General features: G+C 42.7%; 1 protein-coding gene across 3 annotated transcripts in view; it reads right to left on the bottom strand.

Annotated features, from left to right (window-relative positions):
* Window positions 1-27,629, bottom strand: part of stai (stathmin) — a 115,648-nt gene that overhangs the window by 64,056 nt on the left and 23,963 nt on the right. The window contains exons 1-2 of one of the 3 annotated variants that reach the window (XM_070088732.1): window positions 12,090-12,172; window positions 7,678-7,781 (exon numbers count right to left, since the gene is read on the bottom strand). The exons of 1 other annotated variant lie outside the window; for it this stretch is intronic. The gene's annotated coding sequence lies outside the window, so the exon portion shown is untranslated. Of the gene's footprint in view, window positions 1-7,677; window positions 7,782-12,089; window positions 12,200-27,629 lie in introns of those variants that run through there. One more of the 3 variants, XM_053780549.2, reaches the window with a different exon arrangement.

A 27,629-nucleotide genomic window follows, 5' to 3' on the forward strand; every position in this document is an offset into this window, starting at 1 on the left:
ACATAAGAATATCAAAAACAACTAATTCCAATCACAATCTAATCGAAGTCCAGACGTACATGCATAGGGGTCCTGAACAGCAGAATGCATATACCTGTGAAGGTGTCTTCACAAAATACAACTTCAACAAGAACATCAACTGGGACCAGGTAAACCATGTCCTAAACGAAACATGTTGGGAAGATGTCTTAAATGACATGGATCCAAACCAGTGCCTTGAAAGGATCAACTTCCTGGTAGCCGAAGCATGTTCAAAGCATGTTCTAAGCATATTCCCCTAAGAAAGAAGAGCAGGAGTAAACAGGAGAGAAAAAGACGCTCCCTCTACAGAAGACGACGAAGAGTCACTGAGCTCCTCAGGAGTGCTAGAATATCTGATACACGAAAGGAGGCACTGACCAGGGAAGTGGAAACAATCGAACTTAAGCTAAATGACTCTTACAGGAACCAGGAGGAGCTTAAAGCTATTAGTGAAATTGAAAGAAATTCAAAATATTTCTTTTCACATGCCAAAAACAAGGCAAATACCACATCTAGTATCGGGCCCTTACTCAGACAGGATGGGACTTACACAGATGACAGCAAGGAAATGAGTGAAATATTGAAATCCCAGTACGACTAATTGGTCTGAGGATCGACGACCCAAATGATTTCTTCATGAATGAGCCTCAAAACTCCATAAATGTATGCCAGATTTCCGACATAACCCTAACTCTGATAGATTTCGAAAAACCCATTGACAACATGCCTATGCACTCAGCCCCGGGCCCAGACTCGTGGAACTCTTGTTTTCATTAAGAACTGCAAGAAACCCCTCTCACGTGCCCTAAGTACACTATGGAGGAGCAGCTTGGACATGGGTGAAATTCCACAGTCACTTAAAACAACGAAAAACTAGTGCCTGAGCTTGCTACCATCTGCAGCTCATAAGACTGCCATCCCCACGAGCCCCTTTGAGGCGGGGTAGATGGCAGACCAGAGGCCTAGCTTCTCCCTACGAGCCCCGTGAGGGCGGGGAATGTGGCTAGGCCTGGGGACACTTGGTCCCAAAGATGAGGGGGTACTTGTACTTCCTCCCATGGGAGACTTAGGTCTCGAGACACTCCCCAGATAGGGAGCCAAGGCCGGGTCACCACTACTTGGAAAAGACCCGGGCCGGGAGAATACCGGCGAATAATAAAAAAAAAAAAAAAAACTTAAAACAACGGATATAGCCCCACTCCATAAAGGTGGCAGCAAAGCATTAGCTAAGAACTATAGACCAATAGCTCTGACGTCCCACATCATAAAAATCTTTGAAAGAGTGCTAAGAAGCAGGACTGCAAATCACCTGGATTCCCAAAAATCTGCACAATCCAGGGCAACATGGGTTCAGGGCAGGTCGCTCCTGCCTCTCACAATCACTGGATCACTATGACATGGCCTTGGATGCACTGGAAGAAAATCAGAATGCAGATGTAATATACACAGACTTTGCAAAAGCATTTGACAAATGCGATCATGGCGTAATAGCCCATAAAATACGTTCTAAAGGAATAACTGGGAAAGTGGGGAGATGGATCTTCAACTTCCTAACAAATCGAACACAAAGAGTAGTGGTCAACAGAGTTAAATCGGAGGCTGCCATAGTGAAGAGCTCTGTTCCACAAGGCACGGTACTCGCCCCCATCTTATTCCTTATCCTCATATCAGACAGAGATGTACACCACAGCACCGTATCATCCTTTGCGGATGATACTAGGATCTGCATGAGGCTGTCATCTGCTGAGGACGCGGTTAACCTCCAAGAAGATATAAACAAAGTTTTCCAGTGGGCAACGGTAAACAATATGATGTTCAATGAGGACAAATTCCAACTACTCCGTTATGGAAAACTGGAGGAGATAACTAGAACAGGGTATACTACTGACTCCGGTCATACAATAGAGCGGTAAAATAATGCAAGGGACCTGGGAGTAGTAATGTCTGAGGATCTCACTTTCAAGGATCACAACAGTGCCACGATCGCACGTGCAAAGAAAATGATAGGATGGATAATGAGAACTTTCAAAACGAGAGATGCCAAGCCCATGATGATCCTTTTCAAATCACTTGTTCTCTCTAGGCTGGAATACTGCTGTACATTAACATTTCCACTCAAAGCAGGTGAAATCGCAGATCTAGAGAGTGTACAGAGATCCTTTACTGCACGTATAAGTTCTGTCAAGCACCTTAACTACTGGGAACGCTTGGAAGCACTTGGCTTGTACTCGTTGGAATGCAGGAGGGACAGATATATCATAACCTACACTTGGAAAATCTTGGAAGGAATGGTCCCAAATCTGCACACAGAAATCACTCCCTACGAAAGTAAAAGACTAGGCAGGCGATGCAAAATGCCCCCAATAAAAAGTAGGGGCGCCATTGGTACACTAAGGGAAAACACCATAAGTGTCCGGGGCCCAAAACTGTTCAACAGCCTCCCATCAAGCATTAGGGGAATTGCCAATAAACCCCTGGCTGCCTTCAAGAGAGCTGGACAGGTATGGGTATGGTATGGGTGTGTGTGGGAAACAAGCAGGTTGCAACACTAGGGTTGGAAACAGTAAATGTATAAAAGGCATTCAGCATGAAGTTATAAATAAAGACAATAGAACAGGTCAGAAAACAAAGGGGGACAGCAGAGGGCAGCAAGGGACTAGCTCCCTTAAGGTTTACTATACTAATAGCAGGAGTGTTAGAAATAAGATAGATGAGCTAAGATTAATTGCAAGTGCAGGAAACATAGATATTATTGCTATAACAGAGACCTGGCTCAATCTGAAAGATAGAGAGATGCCATCTGAATGTCACATACAAGGCTATAAATTATTCCACACTGACAGGGTCAACAGGAAAGGTGGTGGAGTAGCGATGTATGTCAGAGACAATTTAAATTGTTGTGTTAGACAAGATATTAAATTAGAAGCGTCAGCCACTGAATCTGTTTGGTTACAGCTTCTCGAGGGCCGAGAAAAACTAATTTTGGGTGTGATTTACAGGGCCCCAAATCTTGATAGGGAGTGCAGTAAACTTCTATGGGACGAAATTCGTAAGGCATCTACATACGAAAATGTTGTGCTAATGGGAGACTTCAACTATAGACAGATTGACTGGAGCAATTTGACAGGAAATTTAGAGTCGGGTGACTTTCTTGATACGATCCAGGATTGTTTTTTAAAACAGTTTGTGACAGAGCCAACTAGGGGAAATAACCTCCTTGACTTGGTTCTTGCCAGTAGGGAAACACTAATTAATAATCTTGAGGTTAATGATGAGCTTGGGGAGAGTGATCACAAATCACTCAGTTTTAACATATCATGGAATTCCCCTAATAATGGCAATCAAGTCTCCGTCCCTGACTTTCGCTTGGCTGATTTCATAGGACTGAAAAATTACTTAGGTGGGCTGAACTGGAATGACCTGACTAGGGGTCAGGTAGGTGGTGATGGTTGCCGATATGATGCTTTCCAGGGCATAGTTCTAGCTGCTCAGTCAAATTATGTTCCAAATAGGGAAATCAGATCAAACAAAAATGATCCTAAATGGATGAACAATAGATTAAAATATCTGATTGGTCAAAAGAGAGGCATATATAGGCAAATCAAAAGAGGAGAGGGGCAATTAAGAAATCGATATATTCAGTTAAAGAGAGAAATAAAAAAGGGAATTAGAAAAGCAAAAAGAGATTATGAGGTTAAAGTTGCAAGAGAATCGAAGACTAACCCAAAAGGATTCTTTCAGGTATACAGAAGTAAGATCAGGGACAAGATAGGCCCACTCAAAAGTTCCTCGGGTCAGCTCACTGACAGTGATAAGGAAATGTGTAGAATTTTTAACACATACTTCCTCTCAGTTTTTACACAGGAGGATACCAGTGATATTCCAGTAATGATAAATTATGTAGAACAGGACGATAATAAACTGTGCACTATTAGGGTCACAAGTGACATGGTCCTTAGGCAAATAGATAAATTAAAACCTAACAAATCCCCAGGCCCTGATGAACTGTATGCAAGGGTTCTAAAGGAATGTAAAGAGGAGCTTAGCACACCTTTGGCTAATCTTTTCAACATATCACTACAAACTGGCATGGTGCCAGATAAGTGGAAAATGGCAAATGTGATACCTATTTTCAAAACAGGTGACAGGTCCTTAGCTTCGAACTATAGACCAATAAGCCTAACCTCCATAGTGGGAAAATTTATGGAATCAATAATTGCCGAGGCAGTTCGTAGCCACCTTGAAAAGCATAAATTAATCAACGAATCTCAGCATGGTTTTACAAAGGGACGTTCCTGCCTTACGAATTTATTAACTTTTTTCACTAAGGTATTTGAGGAGGTAGATCATGGTAACGAATATGATATTGTGTATATGGACTTCAGTAAGGCTTTTGACAGGGTCCCACATCAGAGACTATTGAGGAAAATTAAAGCACATGGAATAGGAGGAGAAATTTTTTCCTGGATAGAGGCATGGTTGACAAATAGGCAGCAGAGAGTTTGCATAAATGGGGAGAAATCAGAGTGGGGAAGCGTCACGAGCGGTGTTCCACAGGGGTCAGTGTTGGGCCCCCTGCTGTTCACAATCTACATAAACGACATAGATGAGGGCATAAAGAGCGACATCGGCAAGTTTGCCGATGACACCAAAATAGGCCGTCGAATTCATTCTGACGAGGACATTCGAGCACTCCAGGAAGATTTGAATAGACTGATGCAGTGGTCGGAGAAGTGGCAGATGCAGTTTAATATAGACAAATGCAAAGTTCTAAATGTTGGACAGGACAATAACCATGCCACATATAAACTAAATAATGTAGATCTTAATATTACGGATTGCGAAAAAGATTTAGGAGTTCTGGTTAGCAGTAATCTGAAACCAAGACAACAGTGCATAAGTGTTCGCAATAAAGCTAATAGAATCCTTGGCTTCATATCAAGAAGCATAAATAATAGGAGTCCTCAGGTTGTTCTTCAACTCTATACATCCTTGGTTAGGCCTCATTTAGATTATGCTGCACAGTTTTGGTCACCGTATTACAGAATGGATATAAATTCTCTGGAAAATGTACAAAGGAGGATGACAAAGATGATCCCATGTATCAGAAACCTTCCCTATGAGGATAGACTAAGGGCCCTGAAACTGCACTCTCTAGAAAGACGTAGAATTAGGGGGGATATGATTGAGGTTTATAAGTGGAAGACAGGAATAAATAAAGGGGATGTAAATAGTGTGCTGAAAATATCTAGCCTAGACAGGACTCGCAGCAATGGTTTTAAGTTGGAAAAATTCAGATTCAGGAGGGATATAGGAAAGTACTGGTTTGGTAATAGAGTTGTGGATGAGTGGAACAAACTCCCAAGTACCGTTATAGAGGCCAGAACGTTGTGTAGCTTTAAAAATAGGTTGGATAAATACATGAGTAGATGTGGGTGGGTGTGAGTTAGACCTGATAGCTTGTGCTAACAGGTCGGTTGCCGTGTTCCTCCCTTAAGTCAGTGTGACCTGACCTGACTAGGTTGGGTGCATTGGCTTAAGCCGGTAGGGACTTGGACCTGCCTCGCATGGGCCAGTGGGCCTTCTGCAGTGTTCCTTCGTTCTTATGTTCTTATGTTCTTATACCTAAAGTCAGTGCCGGATCAGCCGGGCTGTGGCTCGTACGTTGGACTGCGTGCGGCCAGCAGTAACAGCCTAGTTGGTCAGGCCCTGATCCATCGGGAGGCCTGGTCGTGGACCGGGCCGCGGGGGCGTTGATCCCCGGAATAACCTCCAGGTCTATTTGTATATTCAGTTCTTGGCAGCATATCAAGTGTAAATAACAGGTGTCCTCTGGTTGTTCACTTATATAGCTAGGCCTCATTTAGATTATGCTGCAGTTCTGATCACCGTATTACAGAATGGATATAAATGCACTGGAAAACTTAATTTTGTCAGTGGTCACGTGAGGTCATCCTGTCCTAAGCTGTTGGGGATTAGCGTAGTGTTACTGAGCACCATGGCTTGCTGTAGTGTTTTAGAATCTCAGGTTAGTGTTTAAGGAGGTTCTACTTCTTCAGGAGGAAAATAGGAGGCTGAAGTTTCACCTAGATGGGTTTGGGAGCGAGATGGTTGGAGCGGGTAAGGAGGAAAAGGTTACCAGCAGAGGTGAAGAGTGGCAGCCACTTCAGGTGGCAAGTGGTTCACAATTCAGGAAGCATCAAGATAAGGAAGCTTAACAGAGAAGATTTGAAGGTAGAAAATTGATACCCTTCTCCAGGATGAGTACTTCAGTGGTTAGTGAGGTTAAAGGTACCACTGACTCCCTTGTTAATCAAGGCAAGAATATTTTGATTCTGGGAGACTAGTAAGATATATGGACTGTGCTTAGGCAAGACTTCCTGGAGCTGGTGTTGGTGACAGTCAACAGGTTGGACAATGTCAGGTAATGGGAACAAGCCCATTATCTGTCTCAGTGCTGGTGGAAATATCGGGAAGGATAGGTGAGAAGAGCTGCTAGATAAGTACTTGTCTGCTATAGATTTAATTAGGTCTAAGGGAGGGGTCCCAATCATATGTAGCATCTTGCCTAGAAGGGGAGTGGGCAATGAATGGATATCTAGGGCAATTGGTGTAAATTGCTGGCTAGACAGATACTCGAAGGAACTTGCAATCCCATTCACTGATGACTGGGACAACTTTTATGGCAAACAAGTATGCAAGGGATGGGGGTACATCTCTCTGGGGCAGGGGGTGGTAGCATTTGTCAACTCTGTCAAGAGGGCCATTGCTGGCATGTCTAGGATTTTAAACTGATAGAAGATAGAGGTATAGGTGTGTGTGGGGAAACAGTCAGGTTGCAGGACTAGGGTTGAAGACAGTAAATGTTTAAGACATTATTCATCATAGTTACAATAAGACAATGGATCAGGTCAGCAAACAAAGGGGAACAGCAGAGGGAAGCAAGAGACTAGTTCCCTTAGGTTTACTATACTAATAGCAGGAGTGTAAGAAATAAGAGATGAGCTAAGATTAAGTGCAAGTGCAGGAAGCATATATATTATTGCTATAAAAGAGACCCGGCTCAATTTGATTGACAAATGCCTTCTGAATGCCACATACAAGGCTATAAATTATTCCACACTGATGGGGTCAACAGGAAAGGTGGTGGAGTAGCAATGTTAATTCGGAGATAATTTAAAATGTTGCATTAAACAAGATAAAAATTAGAAGAGTCAGCCACTGAATCTGATTACAGCTTCTCGAGGGCCGTGAAAAACGCATCTTGGGCGTGATTTACAGACCGCCAAAACTTGATAGGGAGTGCAGTAAACTTCTATGGGACGAAATTCGTAAGACGTCTACATACAAGTGCTAATGTGGGATTTTAACTTTAGACAAATTGACGGGAGAAATTTGACAGGAAATTTAGAGTCAAATGACTTTCTTGATAAGATTCAGGGTTGCTTTTTTAAGAGTGACGGAACAAACTAGAGGAAATAACCTGTTTGACTTTGCTCTTGCCAGTAGGGAATCACTAATAATCTTGAGGTTAATGATGAGCTTGGGGAAAGTGATCACAAATCAGTTTTAATATATCATGGAATTACCCTAATAATGGCAATCAAGTCTGTCCCCGAGTTCCACTTGGCTGATTTCATAGGACTAAGAAATTACCTGGGCAGGCTGAACTGGAATGACCTGACTGGGTCAGGTAGGTGGTGATGGTTGCCGATATGACTTTCCAGAGCAGAGTTCTAGCTGCTCAGACAACTTGTGTTCTGAATAGGGAAATCGGATCAAAAAATGATTCTAAATGGATAAATAGATTAAAACATCTCATTGGTCAAAAGAGGCATATACAGGCAAAGCGAAAAAGGATTCCCAGCAATAGGTTCAAAGAAGTTGGACAGATTTAGAAAGGATACATAAGCAATGGTTTGCTAACAAGAGGCGTGGATGAGTGGAACAAACTCCGGAATAGTCACTCAAGCTGAAACCTCGGGAACCTTCAAAAATAGGCCAGTACACCTGCTGCAGTGCTCCTTATGTTCTTTCTACGTTAATCCGTCATCTTCAATGTTCATGAGAAAGAAATAAAAAGCAGTGATCCTGCCAGAGGTATACTTTATAAAACCTATATCCAATAATGAAACAGTTCTAATATTTGTGTGCCTACTTACGTTGGGCTCAATTTAAAGAAACCGGTGCCCAACGTTTCCACGCGACCTATTAGTCACGAGTCCCGTCCTGTTTATATAACGCATACTTTGCCCACGTGGGAAGGTGTAGGCAATAGTGGTTTATTTCAACTTCATTTCTCCGCCTGAATGAAAAATGTATTAACGAGGCCAAAATAGCGCTCTTCCCTCCTAAGAATATTTCGTCCATGTTCGTTCGTTGATGCTACTGACCACTTTATTAAGCCTGTGCTTGGGTTTTGTTTAAAAATACAAGTTACTTAGTAAAATACGTTGATAAAAGCCTATTCCATCAATTTATACTTTCCATAGCATTGATAAGCTATTAACTGTGTAATTAAGGTTAATAAAATTTATTTTATTACTGCTGGTTGATAACATTCACAAATGACTGAGTTAGCAATATCAACAGCGAGGGCATCAATTGTCATTATTGGGTGGAGGGGAAAAGAAAGGCCGAACATCTGTGGCACCAAACGGCTGGTCATTCACCCTGAACACACGAGACTCCACGTTTTACCTAGTCTCACCACCTTCTCAAAAAAAGTCTTTCCTAGACTAAAAATGCAATACTAAAAACACCGGTATATTTAAATTGCAGTATACCGGATTATTTAAACTATAGTAACTAGTGAACGAACTGCACCATAATTTAGCAATACATTACAGCTGGGGAAACCAACAGTAACCCATCCTCAGTATCCGGCACCAGTGCGCACACAACTTGTCCAAACAAAGATGCCCTTGGGCTGAGAGAGCGCAGCTTTACATCCCCCCCCCCCCCCGCAAACCAGTACCATCGACTGTCGGCCACTAACGTACCTACGTCACTGTCTACCTGGTATCCAATCTGAATTCAGAGATATCCTTTCCCCCGTGGTTAGACTGCAGTTTGGCTGTTCGTGACCACGGGAGGACGATGAAATTTATCCCATTTATCACAACTGTTCCAGGTAGGTAGGCGAGACTGAGGAAATCTGCACTATGGACTAGAAGGAGGTGGGCGCGGGGTTGTATGACGTGTATAAATGAAAGAAAAGGAAGGGCTATCCTAGGTTCTCTACACATATGCTGCTATGTATGATAATTCTATGTAACTATTTGTGTATACCTGAAAAAACTTAGTGCTGAAAACCATTAACGATGGCAGGACTCTCCGCTAGGGGGAAGCAAAGTCGAAAAAAATCGATTTAGCAAGGATACAGAAAAGCATTGGTTTGGTAATAGCTGCGGATGGATAGAATAAACTCCCTAGTATCACCACTGAAGCGAAAACCTGGGACAGCTGTAAATAGGTTAAATAAGTGGAAGTGTGTGTGGGCAAGAGTTGACCTGCCTAATATTTATTTCTGCATGTACAAGGTATACAGGCCTGACATGGCTTCTATACAGAAAACCTTGTTATGAAGAGCATTTTGGCAGTTTGGGAGACGCACATGATGACCAAACCAAATGCAAATTATGTGGTCAGGCATATGGTCACTGTCTTGAACACTATGCTTAATTTGTCCACTTGAGGAACAGACAATATAATAACCTACGTGACATGTCAAGATCTCTTATTAATGAAAATAAGATACCAGATATACTAAGCAAATTTCCTAAATCTGCTTGTAACGTAAGTGAACTGTATATATAAATCAAATTGTACTGTTAACTCTTTTAGGGCCTAATTCCTAAGCCTTTTGTGTATCCATATGCTTTTGTGCTACCGTCCACAGGATGGATATAGGGTGCACAACTAGCCACTTCGGTAGCAAAATCTGGTGGGTCGCATCCTGGGACAAAACTGACCTAAATTGCCCGAAATGCTCTGCATTTCTGCTAGGCCTGTATACCTTGTACATGTAATTTTAGATATAAAAATGGCTGGGAGCTGTCTAGGTTAGATATTTGTAGTACGTTATTTACATCCTCTATTTCTGGTTTCCATTTATACATTTCAATCGTATCCCCCCTCCCCTAATTTTACGCCTTTCTAGAGTGCAGATTCAGGTCCCTTACGGGGCACGGGCAACTGTTGCAAATATCTAACTTGTCGGCATTATACACAAATACAGTTACACAGATTATCATACATAGCAGCATATGTGTACAAAACCTAGGATAACCCAAAAAAGTGACTTGTTTCCACTGGGAGGTCCTTTACCAACCTAAATTTATCCTCGTTGAACTTATTTACCAAATTATTCTTATTGCCTGAAATATCTATCTAGCTAGTTATCGTGTTTACCAACACTTCAGGTAAATGAAATCCTGACTAGTGAACAAAGCTCAAGAGTAAGAGCCCCCCCCCCCCTTCATCCCTACCAAATGCCGATAACAAAAGGTAAATATTAGTTGGCAACCGAGAGTTAGGGAACAAGGAAAGGAGTACGAGTGAGGGACGGAGAGGCGAATGGAGCGGGGGGGGGGGGGGGGCGGCTGTTGGGTGTGTGTACAAGAGGATAGCATAAAGGGAGGGGGGAGAAATGAACGGTTCAATTCCGCAAGGAAGGTGCTGACTGCCTTTCTTTTCTCTACTTCTCAGCTATACCAATCGCAAGCTGTCTGCTGCCAATGTAACAGTAATGCGAAATTCAAATTTAATTTTTATGTTGTACAAGGATAATGCAGCTTACATTTAATAAAGGTTAGGCACAAAAAGCCACTAGCATGCAAAGGCATTTCAGCAAACAAATCAATGCTTAGTTTATTTAAGAAGTAGACTAAGTAGGATTTTTATGCAGTTAACTCATCTAGTTATGGGGAGCGCTAAACCGGTTTCTAAAGTATACTGCAAAGTGCCGTTACGCATTTAATGGTTCTAGATATAAACCCCCCCGCCCCCTCACCACTAACGCTGTTGGTCGTGGTCGTTCGTATATGATATACCTTTGAAAAATACGCAAATAACCCGCACAGAAGAGAGGAGCTTACGATGACGAGGCTCGTCTGGTACTTCCTTGGTCAACCAAGCTGTTGCTGCTGGCTCGTTGACATCAATCACAGCCTGGTTGATCTGGCACCTGGAGAAGGCATTTTTCCAGTTTCCCCTTGATAACTGGATGTTCAGGCTTACCTCTAACAAACTATTCCGAATCTATGCTTTACCACGATGTTTCAGTCATGGTTTGGGGTTTCCTTGTGAATATAATTTTCAAAGACGTGCTTTAATTTTAATTTAGAGATTGGTTAAATCGATTCATCTTCTCTTTTAAGAAGTTTTTAGTGGCCAATGGCTAAAGCTAAATATAGCAAGGCAAGTTTTGACTCGGGAAATCGTAATGACACGATTGCAAACAAACCATACTACGGGTAGGGATAGAACTCGCGATCATCATAAAACTCCAGACCGACGCGTCGGTCTGGAGTTTTATGATGCTGATCGCGGGTTGTATCCCCGACCGTGGTATAGTAAGGCAAGTTTAACTAAAGTCAAATTATATACTTTCACATATGTGCTAAACTCGTAGTCATACACTGTACTGGTAATGAGTAGGGAGGGGAGAATAACTGTTTGATCTAAGGAAAGGGAGGCAGTTCCAGCATCACGGCACTTCGTCTTCCCGTTAGATAGGACTCAATATATGTTCAATGTCGAAAAATACTATTTGAAATACTTGAGAATCAAGTAAGCATTTTAAAAAAAAATGGCACAGGTCAAACTAACGTTATAAAAATATTTCTAATAATTTATATATAAAAAGTATCGAATACAAATCTTCGGTTTAACAATCTATATCAACGAAACTCTTAGACCAGGAACAATGGCAAACACTGGAGGACAGGGAAGCTCACCTAGCTAAGACAATTTCCCCCGTTCTGAACACCCTCCCAACTTAATTTCCCTCTCCCTGTCGCTACAAGACCTTCCTACAGTCAACACAATAGCCGTGAGGTACTCACCAACACAGAGACAACGAGGTTGACGAGAGTGTAGAGAGCAACACAGTACACAAGCAAGCTATGCTGAGCCAGGGCGGGAACAACACATATATGCCGCCAAAACAACCCCAACAAAGCTCCAATCCTAGTGTGTGAGCTGAGTTCTGATTGGATAGGAGAGGCTGTCCTGTGTAACCTCTCCTGTCATTGGCTAATCTGAATCCTTCGCGCGAAGTTTAAATGACGATATGGTCATGAGGCGCCGCCGAGCACATTTTTCACTGCGTTTCGTTTTCTTCAAAACTTCCTGGTGAAGTTTGTAAGCGACAGATATACACTACCTTTATTTTATATCGGGTTAAGTAGCATACTACTAAATAAATAATAAATGCGTTTAAAACACTGCAATGTAATATACGTAATTCCTTGCTTGAAAACTCTAAAATTTTGAATTTTAATTAGATTGCTCAAAGGAAAAACTATAAACCAAACGGGAAGACGTTACCATCCCACATCTCGTCTGTGTCATTTGTTTTCTGAACGAAATATATTTACATATCCTGATCTTTGAACTACTTAAATTTTGGTAAGAGAGTTCCAGATGAGTGAAACAAGTTCCCGAGTGGCGCCATTGAGGCGAAAACATTATTTAGCTTCAAAAAATTGTTTAGACAAGTCCAAGAGTGAGTGGATGTCAGCCCTGCCTAGCATGGGCCAGTACGCCTACAGCAGTGCTTCTCTTTTAGCAAGTTTATTTAGACATAGATACACTTAAGTTCAATTAGGATTAGATTTTCTTCGGATTTTTAACCCCGGAGGGTTAGCCACCCAAGAAAGTCAGTGTGTCATCGAGGACTGTCTGTCTTATTTCCATTGTGGTTCTCAGTCTTGTCCCCCAGGATGCGACCCACACCAGTCGACTAACACCCAAGTACCTACTTGCTGCTAGGTGAACATGAAAACAGGTGTAAGTAAACACGTCGAAATGTTTCCACCCCGCCGGGAATCGAACCCGGGCCCTCCGTGTGTGAAGCGAGAGCTTTAAGAACATAAGAACGAAGGAACACTGCAGAAGGCCTACTGGCCCATGCGAGGCAGGTCCAAGTCTCCTACCGGCTTAAGCCAATGCACCCAACCTAGTCAGGTCAGGTCACCTTGACTTAAGGGAGGAACACGGCAACCGTCCTGGTAGCACAAGCTATCAGGTCCAACTCACACCCACCCACACCCACTCATGTATTTATCCAACCTATTTTTAAAGCTACACAACGTTCTGGCCTCTATAACTGTACTCGGGAGTTTGTTCCACTCATCCACAACTCTATTACCAAACCATTTTCTAACTTAATTTTTCTAACTTAAAACCATAAGAAAGAAGGAACACTGCAGCAGACCTACTGGCCCATACGAGGCAGGTCCAAGTTTCCTACCGACTTAAGCCAGTGCCCCAACCTAGTCAGGTCAGGTCGCATTCACCTAAGGAAGGAACACAGCAACTGACCTAGTAACACAAGGTAATCAGGTCCAACTCACACCCACTCACACTCACACCATCGGGGCACCCCATAGTGTAAATTATTAACCATCTGGTAATTAACTATAACTTTATAAGACCTGAAATGGAAGTTAACCATCAATCCAATAGGTCTGAAAACGTAAACAAACAAACAAAAAAAAAACAGTTTATTAAGGACAGGAGTGCAAGGAAACGTCCAGTTTATTTTACATGGTTTCATTCAGACTACATTTATAAATGTTACAACTTTGCGATGTAAAATAAGCATCATTTTATTTTTTTTTAATTATCATAGCGTGACAGAGTCAGCGTGCCTCGTTGTGCTCCGGGTTTTCTGGTGTTTTCACGGTCGCTCTTACGTGCTAGAACTTTAATTTGTGTCATCAATCCTATACGATACATCCCTCTAGCGCCTGGAACCAATCTTGGGCGGAAAACATTATATACTGAGTCAAAAAAGGAGAATTAGTGTGCACTTCCTAGCAGAGTTTACTGCCAGAGGGGAATCATAGGCCTGTGTCCCGTGTGAAAAAAATAATAATAATTGAACTTTGTGTCAGAGGAAAGAAAGTCTCCCTGAAAGCATTGAGTATACATAGTGTATAGTGTATACTACAGTGGCTCCCTAGTATATTGATGATAAAGGCTAAAGTGTCATTTGGAAACAGGTGAATTTGTAAATAAAGTGATAAGCCTATAGAGGCAGGTGCCAGAAGTCGCCAGAAACTTACCACAGGTCAGCTGTTTTTAATAATCTTCCTGGCCTGCTAGTGTACTCGCATATAATCTAGTGATACCAGTGAATAGCAGAATACAGTGTTGTAGTAGCATCTAACCAGTATTATAATGGTACTTAGTGGAGTGGAGTGACTTTCATTAGTTTCTTTTTCTTGAAATACCAGTCGTTACTGTGAATTTCATATAACCTGTAGTTACCAGCGGTCGCAATATACACAACGAGTAGCAATTATTACTACAGAAAAAGCGTCCTTCCTCCAAAATTTGCACCAGTCAACTATAGTGATAATATAGCATTTATTGTGGTGGAGAAGAAAAAAAAAATAGAGAAGCTAGATACAGCGATTGATAAACAAGGGTGGAGGTCGACCGTTCGTCATTGTAGGAGTGCCAGCAGTCACCGGCTCTTCAACACGCAAGTTATACTTTTGTATCAATCAAATCACATATTACTCGGGTAGATAATTTCCAGTAGATCCTTCATGTGTTAGCTCAAATCACCGACCAGTATGTTTTAAATAAGTGACCCACTGATCAGAGCAGATCGACTGGTCCGAACCCTTGACTGGTCCGAACCCTTGACTGGTCCGAACCCTGGACTGGTTTCAAACGGTTTCTTTGTGCACCACCTAGCAGGTTATTAATAGAATATTCAAGAGGTTGCTAGTAGAATTGCAGTAAATCAACCATTCAAATAATTATGAAGCTGTGTGTAGTCTGTGGTCAGTCAAACAAACGGGCTTCCACATGCATAAATTGTCATTTCTGTGGAAATTGGTGTCACGCCCCTTGTGCAGATATCCAAGAACTAGCTACAAGCAGTATTAAAACAGGGAAGTGTTTTTGGGTATGCCCAAATGAGATAAATCTGTGGACTAAAATCACAAGGGTATTAAAAGAGGTCAACATCAAAGCTGCTTTCATAGAAAACCTGGAAGCTTTCTACAACAGATGGGAACATAAAAAGTCTGGGCTGAATGGTACTGCCCTTGATACTGGCCATGTAGTCAGAAACTGTAAGGCTGGAGATGATGTCCTGGTAGTCAGTAAATGGGGGGCTGATAGTGCTGTCCTGGGAGACAGTAATGGGGAAGCTGGAGGTGCTGTCCTGGGAGACAGTAATGGTGAAGCTAGAGGTGGTGTCCTGGGAGACAGTAATGGTGAAGCTGGAGATGCTGTCCTGGGAGACAGTAATGGGGAAGCTGGAGATGCTGTCCTGGGAGACAGTAATGGTGAAGCTGGAGATTTTGTCCAGGTAGTCGGGAATTATACGCAGGAAGGAATACATATAAATGACCTCATAGGGGACAGGAGCCATAGTAGGGAAACAAGTGTAGTCAAAGATAAGATAAAACCAATATTGTAAACTAGAAATACCGCAGGAAATAGCAAACAAGAGGACTCCACTAGCAATAGTGAGGACATATTACCAAAAACAACTGATGGGAGCTCCATTGTTGGTGCTAGGGAGGATAGAAGTAAGACAGGGAAACATGCACCAACAGGGAATACAGTCACAGAAACCCAAGGCAAACGGAAACCAAGCCTGTGCACATACTATGCACTCGGTATCTGCTGGCATGGGAAATCTGGAAAAACAGATGGGACGTGCAACTATGACCACCCTAGGAAATGCCATGCCCATATGACAACAGGAAAATGCAAACTCCCTTCCTGTAAGCTTTTTCACCCTGAACTGTGTACCTCTTCAGTACAGGAAAGACTGTGCTATAACTTAAATTGCCAGGCATACCATCTAAAGGGGACAAAAAGATACAAAACATCCAGGCCATGGGAAAACCTGGGTAGCCACAGCCACTCAAGAGGGAGAGGTTTTTTAGTGCCAGGAAGGAAAAAAAACTGGCAGGAAATGGCAGAAATCGTACACCAAATCCAGTCATTCCTGGAGTGGAACCACAGTCGATGGCCTCCACTCCAAACCAACAGATACAGATACTAATGCCGGAAAAAAAATCCCCCCCCAGTACCAACAATACCACCAGTCCGATAACATTCTTCTTTGCAAATATACAGGGTCTAAAGCCAGCAACAAACAACAAAATACCTTTCATCCGTGGACTGCTTGCAGAGGCAAAGGCAATGTTCGCGGCTTTCACTGAGACCCACATAAAGGATCACTTGGACAACGAAATATGGATCCCAGGTTACAACCTATACAGATGTGACAGAGTGAACAGGCAAAAGAGGGGGGTTGGCCTGTACATTGCAGAGTCACTTGTTTGCACAGAACTGCTAAATGCCTCAAATGATGTAGTGGAAGTTTTAGCAGTAAAGGTCGAGAACCAAAACCTAGTCATTGTGATAGTCTACAAGCCTCCGGATGCAACATCCCAGCAATTCCAGGAACAGCTGTTAAAAATTGACCACTGTCTGGAAAACCTTCCAGCTCCTGCACCCAACATCTTGCTCCTGGGGGATTTCAACTTAAGGCACCTAAAATGGAGGAATATAGCAAATAATATTGTTGCAGTAATAACACCAGGAGGCAGCTCTGATGAAAACTCACACTCACGCGAGCTTTTAAATCTCTGCACAAAATTCAATTTAAACCAGCAAATAATAGAGCCTACTAGACTGGAGAATACACTAGATCTCATCTTCACTAACAATGATGATCTGATAAGAAATATCACCATATCAAAAACAATATACTCAGATCACAACATAATTGAGGTTCAGTCATGTATGCGCGGAGCCCCAGACCGCCATAATGAGATTAGTCACGAGGGAGCATTCACCAAATTCAACTTCAATAACAAAAACATAAAGTGGGACCAAGTAAACCAAGTCCTAACCGATATAAGCTGGGAAGATATACTAAGCAACACAGACCCCAACTTATGCCTAGAACAGATTAACTCGGTGGCACTCGATGTATGCACAAGGCTTATTCCTCTAAGAAAAAGGAGGAGTAGATGTAAAACAGAAAGAGACAGGCGCTCCCTTTACAGGCGACGGAAAAGAATAACAGAGCGGCTAAAAGAGGTCAATATATCTGAAATGCGTAGGGAGACACTGGTCAGAGAAATAGCAAGCATCGAACTTAAGCTAAAAGAATCCTTTAGGAGTCAGGAATCGCGGGAAGAACTAAAAGCCATAAATGAAATCGAAAGAAACCCAAAGTATTTCTTCTCCTATGCCAAATCAAAATCGAGAACAACGTCCAGTATTGGGCCCCTACTTAAACAAGATGGGTCCTACACAGATGACAGCAAGGAAATGAGTGAGCTACTCAAGTCCCAATATGACTCAGTTTTTAGCAAGCCGCTAACCAGACTGAGAGTCGAAGATCAAAATGAATTTTTTATGAGCCACAAAATTTGATTAACACAAGCCTATCCGATGTTATCCTGACGCCAAATGACTTCGAACAGGCGATAAATGACATGCCCATGCACTCTGCCCCAGGGCCAGACTCATGGAACTCTGTGTTCATCAAGAACTGCAAGAAGCCCCTATCACGAGCCTTTTCCATCCTATGGAGAGGGAGCATGGACACGGGGGTCGTCCCACAGTTACTAAAAACAACAGACATAGCCCCACTCCACAAAGGGGGCAGTAAAGCAACAGCAAAGAACTACAGACCAATAGCACTAACATCCCATATCATAAAAATCTTTGAAAGGGTCCTAAGAAGCAAGATCACCACGCATCTAGAAACCCATCAGTTACACAACCCAGGGCAACATGGGTTTAGAACAGGTCGCTCCTGTCTGTCTCAACTATTGGACCACTACGACAAGGTCCTAAATGCACTAGAAGACAAAAAGAATGCAGATGTAATATATACAGACTTTGCAAAAGCCTTCGACAAGTGTGACCATGGCGTAATAGCGCACAAAATGCGTGCTAAAGGAATAACAGGAAAAGTCGGTCGATGGATCTATAATTTCCTCACTAACAGAACACAGAGAGTAGTCGTCAACAGAGTAAAGTCCGAGGCAGCTACGGTGAAAAGCTCTGTTCCACAAGGCACAGTACTCGCTCCCATCTTGTTCCTCATCCTTATATCCGACATAGACAAGGATGTCAGCCACAGCAGATGACACCCGAATCTGCATGACAGTGTCTTCCATTGCAGACACTGCAAAGCTCCAGGCAGACATCAACCAAATCTTTCAGTGGGCTGCAGAAAACAATATGAAGTTCAACGATGAGAAATTTCAATTACTCAGATATGGTAAACATGAGGAAATTAAATCTTCATCAGAGTACAAAACAAATTCTGGCCACAAAATAGAGCGAAACACCAACGTCAAAGACCTGGGAGTGATCATGTCGGAGGATCTCACCTTCAAGGACCATAACATTGTATCAATCGCATCTGCTAGAAAAATGACAGGATGGATAATGAGAACCTTCAAAACTAGGGAGGCCAAGCCCATGATGACACTCTTCAGGTCACTTGTTCTATCTAGGCTGGAATATTGCTGCACACTAACAGCACCTTTCAAGGCAGGTGAAATTGCCGACCTAGAAAATGTACAGAGAACTTTCACGGCGCGCATAACGGAGATAAAACACCTCAATTATTGGGAGCGCTTGAGGTTCCTAAACCTGTATTCCCTGGAACGCAGGAGGGAAAGATACATGATTATATACACCTGGAAAATCCTAGAGGGACTAGTACCGAACTTGCACACGAAAATCACTCACTACGAAAGCAAAAGACTTGGCAGACGATGCACCATCCCCCCAATGAAAAGCAGGGGTGTCACTAGCACGTTAAGAGACCATACAATAAGTGTCAGGGGCCCGAGACTGTTCAACTGCCTCCCAGCACACATAAGGGGGATTACCAACAGACCCCTGGCAGTCTTCAAGCTGGCACTGGACAAGCACCTAAAGTCAGTTCCGGATCAGCCGGGCTGTGGCTCGTACGTTGGTTTGCGTGCAGCCAGCAGCAACAGCCTGGTTGATCAGGCTCTGATCCACCAGGAGGCCTGGTCTCAGACCGGGCCGCGGGGGCGTTGACCCCCGGAACTCTCTCCAGGTAAACTCCAGGTAATAATTAGTCAACGCAGTTATCGGGTACACCTGTTACTCGAGTCACTTTTTTGGGGAAGTTATTCTAGGTAACGTTTCGCCTACACAGTAAACTTCTGTATTTAACTGAAGAAACCTGTTAAATTACACATATGCAACAGTTGGGTGTCTATTGTTGAAGCGTTTCGCCTACACAGTAAACTTCTTAATTTATCAACTTGTCGGTTCTCTGAACCGACAAGTTGATAAATTAAGAATGTGCAACGCTTGGGTATCTTTATTGGGGAACGTATTCTTTTCAACATTGACGGACTGATTACATCGACTCCAGGCTGAGGGACTGATTACCTCAAACTCCTTCTGATCTTCAACCATTCTTCTTTCTATAGAAAGAAGAATGGGGAAACGTGTGGGGGAAACGTTCCCTCAATAAAGATACCAAGTGTTGCACATGTCTAATTTATCAAGCTTGTCCGGTCAAATACAGAAGCTTACTGTGTAGGCGAAATGTTTCAGCTGTTGCACATATGTCTGAAACTTCGACTTGTCAGTATTTTATAACAGTTTTAACATCACTTACACATATGTATTATGTAAGACACTTGTAATCATCCAAAGATTTGTAGATGAATGGTTCAGAGAACCGACATGTTGATAAATTAGACACATGTGCAACTCTTGGGTATCTTTATTGAGGAAACGTTTCGCCACACAGTGGCTTCATCAGTCCATACAAAGGAGAATCTTGAAGAACAGGAGGAGAATGAGGTTGAGGGACTGATTACCTCATTCTCCTCCTGTTCTTCAAGATTCTCCTTTGTATGGACTGATGAAGCCACTGTGTGGCGAAATCGCAGATCTAGAGAGTGTACAGAGATCCTTTACTGCACGTATAAGTTCTGTCAAGCACCTTAACTACTGGGAACGCTTGGAAGCACTTGACTTGTACTCGTTGGAACGCAGGAGGGAGAGATATATCATAATCTACACTTGGAAAATCTTGGAAGGAATGGTCCCAAATCTGCACACAGAAATCACTCCCTACGAAAGTAAAAGACTGGGCAGGCGATGCAAAATGCCCCCAATAAAAAGTAGGGGCGCCATTGGTACACTAAGAGAAAACACCATAAGTGTCCGGGGCCCAAAACTGTTCAACAGCCTCCCATCAAGCATTAGGGGAATTGCCAATAAACCCCTGGCTGCCTTCAAGAGAGAGCTGGACAGATACCTAAAGTCAGTGCCGGATCAGCCGGGCTGTGGCTCGTACGTTGGACTGCGTGCGGCCAGCAGTAACAGCCTAGTTGATCAGGCCCTGATCCATCGGGAGGCCTGGTCATGGACCGGGCCGCGGGGGCGTTGATCCCCGGAATAACCTCCAGGTAACCTCCAGGTAACCCAAGAGTTGCACATGTGTCTAATTTATCATCCAAAGATTGTGTAGCTGTGTAAACTTACTAACACCTGAATACTTCCAGCAGGTCAGGAGTGACTTCCCACTGACATTTCTTGAACGTGGTTCCTTGATGCCGGGGGTGGGGGGAGGGAGCTCTTGATCTGAGGAATTGAACTCGTGCTCACTTTCCTTAGATCGAAACTGAATGCCTCCCATTCAACACTGGGCGCTGTTTGATCCCTACGGGCTTAGTGTTCTTCCCATGAGCGTAATAATAATTCACACTGGCAGCCTATCTAGGCCATGACCTCCAGCAACTCTGCAGGTTCATACACATGATATGTTATGAATATAACTTCCAGCAGGACCGGAGTTCCTCATGCTCAGTTTTGTTGGATGCGACCCGTAGCTGTACCACTGAGCTACAAGTCTTAAAACAAAATGATTTAATGAACATTAAAATGGTATAAAATACCGACAGATTGTTAGGTAAGACACATATGCAACAGTTAGGTATCTTTATTTTGAAACGTTTCGCCTACACAGTAGGCTTCTTCAGTCGAGTACAGAAAAGTTGATAGAAGCAGAAGATACTTGAAGACGATGTAATCAGTCCATCACCCTTAAAGTTTTGAGGTGGTCAGTCCCTCAGTCTGGAGAAGAGCATTGTTCCATTGTCTGAAACAATATTGTTTCAGACAACGGAACAATGCTCTTCTCCAGACTGAGGGACTGACCACCTCAAAACTTTAAGGGTGATGGACTGATTACATCGTCTTCAAGTATCTTCTGCTTCTATCAACTTTTCTGTACTCGACTGAAGAAGCCTACTGTGTAGGCGAAACGTTTCAAAATAAAGATACCTAACTGTTGCATATGTGTCTTACCTAACAAAATGATTTAAGTTGGACTGCGTGCGGCCAGCAGTAACAGCCTGGTTGATCAGGCCCTGATCCATCGGGAGGCCTGGTCATGGGCCGGGCCGCGGGGGCGTTGATCCCCGGAATAACCTCCAGGTAACCTCCAAGCAATATTTCTGTGACTGCACAAATAATCCGCACATGGGAGAAAGAAACGTATGACGACGTTTTGGTCCGACATGGAGCATTCCACTTTTCGACCAGCCTGAGACTTAAGAAATACTTCCTTACATCCGTACGACTCAGTTGTGTCTTCAATATCCACCTCCTCCACTTGATGCTGGTCCTCTTAATTCAAAGAGTCTGTCCCTATCTACCTTGTACCCCCTCTTATTTTGTTTATGCTGTAATTATGTCTCTCTTTGCCCTCCTCTCCGTCAAGTCACCAGGTTCGGTTCCTTCGACTTCTCGATTCTGGTACTAGTCTAGTTGAAAACCTATTGACGTTTTCCTGCTTCATGTACTTGACCAGGCGTGGGGTCCCATGATGAGGGCCACGTATTTAATGAATGTTATAACATGTAGAGAAACTTAAGAAGGGTGCCGCACTCACCTATTTGTGCTCATCTATTTGTAGTTGCAGGAGCCGAGTCTCAGCTCCTGGCCCCGTTTCTCCGCTGGCTTGTACTGGGTTTCCCCACTCCTGGTTGCGTGAGCTTTGCCATGCCTCTTCTTAAAATTATGTCTGGATCCTGCCTCTACCGCTTCGCTGTCTAGGTCCTTCCACTACCTGACAATTATGAAGCTAAAGAAGTATTTCGTAACATCCCTATAACTCATCTGTTTTTAACTTGCAGTTGTGTACCTGAGACCCGCCTCTCGAACAAATTTGTCCTGTCTACCTTCTCCATGCCTCATAGTAATTTTTATCGTAATCATGTCACCTCTGGTCCTTCTGTCCACTAATGTAATCATAGCTCATTCCTCGTAACTCTAGGATTCGTCTCGTTGCAAACATTTGCCCTTTTTCCATTTTCTTAACATGCTTTATCAGATGTGGGTTCGAAATTGTTACTTACAGATGGTCCTGATAAATATTGTGTATACTGTGGTGAATGACTCCTCGAGGTTCCTGAAATTATCCTTAAATTTGCCAGTCTTGCGTTTGCTGTAATTCGGTTAATGTTCGCTTCAGGTAAAAACAAATTGTTTCCATCCCGTGAAACATTCCTTGATCCAGTGAAGTGCTTTCTCTCTGTTATTCCTGCCTGCTCCAGTAACTTCTATCCTAATCTCTTGTATGCTACTGTATCGAACGCCTCTTACAGTCCAAAAATATACAGTCCACCTATCCCTCTTGCCTAACTTTCGTTACCATGTCATAGAACTCCAGCAGATTTATGAGACAGGATTTTTCACAGCAAAGTTAAATGCAATTCTCACTGTTGTTATACATATTTTCATCCATGTCCACCTCGCCATTCGTAGTCGTTTCACAGTCGCGAAGTTCATTGTAAGGTTTCCAGAAAACCGTGCTGGCTGTTATTTATGAGCCCGCTTCTTTCCAAGTGTCCTGTTATTCTCATCCTCGCGCAGGAGTATAGCAGTGATCAACTTGCGAGTTGTGTAAGCACACAATTTAAACCTCAAGCTGACCGATACCACAAATTCAGCCGACCACTATCCTGAAACCCTGACTTCTGACTGCTAGGGTGAATTGAAGCTCAGCTCAGCTTTCGACTCAGTCGGAAGGACCTGAGTTCAGTCAGTAAATATATACCTAAGAGTTAGTCATCTATGTAGATCACGTCCTAGGGATGGATCCCTCTAGATGAGCAAGACACATGTGTAACAGTTGGATATCGTAATCATCTAAACATTTCGCCTGCTCAGCAGGCTTCTTCAGTTGAATGCAGAGATGACTTAAATACTGAATACAGAATAAGTAGTGGAGAATAATAATAAACATGCTCAGCAGCTGGGTAACTTTAATATAGAAATGTTTTGGCAATAAAGCTAACTTTACCGCATACTAGAAACAGAAAAGAGGTAAATATGAACCTGAGGGAGTGACCACCTCAAAATTTCTTCAGGGTTGAGAGAATGGTCATATCACATTTTCTTTCCACTGTTTCTGCTGTCTCCAACATTTAAGTTGGACTGAAGAAGCCTACTAAACAGGCGTAAAACTTCAACAATTAGGATATCCTATTGTTGCGCATGTGTCTTACTCATCTATTTGTCGGTATGGCATCCTATTTATAAAATGAAGGATCCCTCTGCTGGGTTATTTTGTGTTAATAGGCCTAAGGGGCTAAATAATCCTAAGAATGGTCCGGTGGCCTGGTGGCTAAAGCTCCCGCTTCACACACGGAGGGCCCGGGTTCGATTCCCGGCGGGTGGAAACATTTCGACACGTTTCCTTACACCTGTTGTCCTGTTCACCTAGCAGCAAACAGGTACCTGGGTGTTAGTCGACTGGTGTGGGTCGCATCCTGGGGGACAAGATTAAGGACCCCAATGGAAATAAGTTAGACAGTCCTCGATGACGCACTGACTTTCTTGGGTTATCCTGGGTGGCTAACCCTCCGGGGTTAAAAATCCGAACGAAATCTTATCTTTTATCTTATCTTCTGTCATTGACTGAAGAATTTTCCATCTGTGACCCTTCAATGGGGGTCTTGATGAAAACAGCTGGAGCTGCCCTCCCCTTCCCTGGATAGAATCTAATTGTGGAAAATACTGTATATATTTTCCAGAAATACAGTAGTTACATGTAAATAGATGGCCATACTGTATTTAATAATATTTATGTCATAGAAAACGGAAAGCCTGCGTCTGCGCAGAAGGACAGTCGCCATTTTGGTTTGAATGAGCCAAGTAAACGTTAGTGTAATGGGAAGAATTTTTCGTGCTCTAGAGGTTAAAATTGGGCTGACACCTCTCAAATAGGAGGCGAAGTTGTTGGATGTGCAGTCCTGCATAACTTGAGATATCAGGCGACTGGACAAGACAGCTCCAGGAGCCTCAGATAAGTCTGTTATGTTATAACTCTGGCCAGTTATTTTCATGTATAGACAGTGAGGTTTTCTGAGTATGACACAACTTAATCTCCAGTCAAATTGGTGAGTGTTATGATTAAGATATATTCTCCTTCTGTTATATAAATGTGTGTATATACTATAATCCTTTTTAAATTTTAATATACAGTCCACAAATTTATATATTTACCAGCATTCCTGGTGATGTATATTTCATTTAATTAATAGGTCCAGAGCAACTTGTGGATATGACAGTGGTAGGTATCGAAGGGGGACATTTTTTGCGACCTAGGTGTCCCAAATTCCTACTTGTCTAACTGATAAATAATAATTATCTATGTTCATTTACTGTTATGTATATAATGATACATTCAGATAAATGCAATTTTCCACACTAATTACTTTCCATTCAGTTGTACAGTATATGATTCCCTGCGAGTTTAGTGCTTCTGCGCTAACCTGAGGTTATCTCTTCCAGCTGTATAAACAGACATATCTACTGTACATGTCTATGCATGCCCTGTACAGTTTTTAACACACCGGCCGTCTGCTGTCGAGGCAGGGCGACTCGAGAAAATGAAAAATGAAGTTTTTTTTTTCACATTTAATAATTTAAACAGGAGAAGGAGTACTAATCCCATGCTCCCGACATCTTGGTCGCCTCTTAAGACACACATGGCCTACGGAGGAAGGATTCTTCTCCAGTTTCCTATGTTGGTTCATATACCTTTGTTTAAAATGACATAATATATTTTAAAACAATGTATCAGTCAATTCCGTTTTTTTATTAAAGCATTGATTCTGATGGAGTTGAAATAAAAATTAATGTAATAATTTATTGGTCAGTGTATAACACATTTCTCGATCTTGCCACTTGCAAAGCCTCGTATGAATATTTAGTAAAAAGTGGGTACTTCAACAGTGGGCTGCTACGCTATTCTAAATAATGTTGCTTAGCTGTTTATCCTGTCATACTCCACATACCGGCCCTTCAAAGGAGAGTTGTGTTGATCCAAGGAATTGGAGCCATATTTCCGGTGCGTTGATCCTAGGAATTGGAGCTATCTCCCCCTTCTTTGGATCAAAAGTGCTAATCTATTACTCAGGCGCTCTATGAAATGGCGTACTGCCCACAAATATGTAGACATTTCACAAACTTGCATTGGTACGGAAAAAGAATCAAATGCAGTATAATGGCCATCTTTTATTGACGACATTTCGCCCACGCAGTAGCTTTAACAAGCCACAGACAAGGTTTCGCTCATTGTAGAGCCTTAAATGACTCCTATGGGTTTATCTTCCCCATGATTGTACTGGGCGTCGCTTCAACCCAACTCCTCTCTCTTGTGATTCCATATTTTCTCCCCTACTACTGATTAATTTCTCCCCTTCCTACTCTCCCCTTCTCTTTCGACTAGAGTTTCTTTCAAGTGCTTGTTATCTTGTACACGTTTTCGTTTTTTTTTTATTCCTTCCCTAGACCTTTGTGTATGTAAGTGCTGCCGTCCACACGATGGATGTTGCCTGCATAAAATACTAGGCACTTCAGTTGCAAAATAGAAATTCACGTATTTTTCTCTCTTTAATGTCTGATTTCCTTCTGGACTGGTTCTTTTCTGTTTAGTTTTTTCTTGTCTTATTTTGTATCCGTCCCTCTCTCCCTCCTTCATCTTCACACTTCCACCCCTTCCTGCCTTTGTCTTTTTCTTGTCCCTTCTCACTCCCTAACCTACTCTCTCTCTTGTGCCATCCCCATTTCTTCGTTTTTTTATGCCGTTCTCCTTCTCCCTTGCCTCCTTTCTTTCTTCCCTGCTTCTCTCTCTCTCTTGCTGTTCCACCCCCATTTCTTCGTTTGTTTGCCCCTCTCTCCCTTGCCTCTCCTCTCTCTCCATCCCTTCTCTTTCTCCCCTCCTTCGCCTCTCGTTTCCCCTCATGCTGCTGGCTTGTTTCCTGCCTGCTTGCCTGCTGAAGCCGCCAGCATCAAGTTTCATGACTCATTCCCCTGACAACACTGCACCTCCTAGCCTCCTCTACTCATGTATGACAGTGACACAAAACGCAGCCTGTGGTATTTTATTAAACATTATGTCCGCCAGGGATTTTTTCATTCATATAGAAACAAGTAAAACATGAGGTTATGTGGTGGCTGAGTGAGGTCTGTGGGGTGTCTGTTGTACGTTGCCCCTTTTTTTCTTATGAAATATGTAATTTTTTGCTATTAGTATCTGCAAATCTATTAGTACACATATTTCCTGTTAAAAAATTCAAGGAACTCAGACCAAAACGTCACACGAACTGATTATAGAAAACGGGAAACAACGAGCACAGTTTACTCTTGTAACTTCATGAAACTTGACACCAAGATGAGCTACAGGTATAAAACAATAGCGGAGGATAATTCTATACAATGATAGATATTATGCAAATATATAAAGCCAATGGGATTGAGGATGGACCACAAGGGTCGATTGATGGCTACAAGAGGCGGGGCACAGGTGATGAGGTTCGATCCTTGAACACAGAGCATACATACATAAGCTCAGTCCTCGCATACATGAGAATAGAGGAATACAACAGCAGGCAATTATCGTAAAAAAATTGGTTATAATCACAACCATAATTTTTAAAGGGGTGGAGGGGTAAGCCAGCGGAAGGCCTCGGTCAGATGACCAAAAGCTCTAGCTGCGGGCCATCGAATGACTAAGACCCGCGTCAGGAAACACTTGCCCTGTTTCCTGACGAACTTTACCTAACCTAACAGCAGGCAAAAATTGTCGTGTGTTTGTATGTCTTTATCAACTACAGTCTGTTTTTATTTCTATACCATCTGTTAAAATACTGGCCCATGTTAGGCAAGTGCTACCCACCAAACCACTCCCACTCATAGACCTGTCCAGGTTTAACGCTGTTTTGATTATAATGACAGATCTATCCAACTTATTTCTAAAGCCAAGTATCTTGGACTCGTGTGTCAGTAACGCTACCCAGTATCTTGTTCCACTCATT

This window comes from Cherax quadricarinatus, chromosome 26 (genome assembly GCF_038502225.1).
Source record: "Cherax quadricarinatus isolate ZL_2023a chromosome 26, ASM3850222v1, whole genome shotgun sequence".
In the NCBI taxonomy this organism is placed as follows: Eukaryota; Metazoa; Arthropoda; class Malacostraca; order Decapoda; family Parastacidae; genus Cherax; species Cherax quadricarinatus.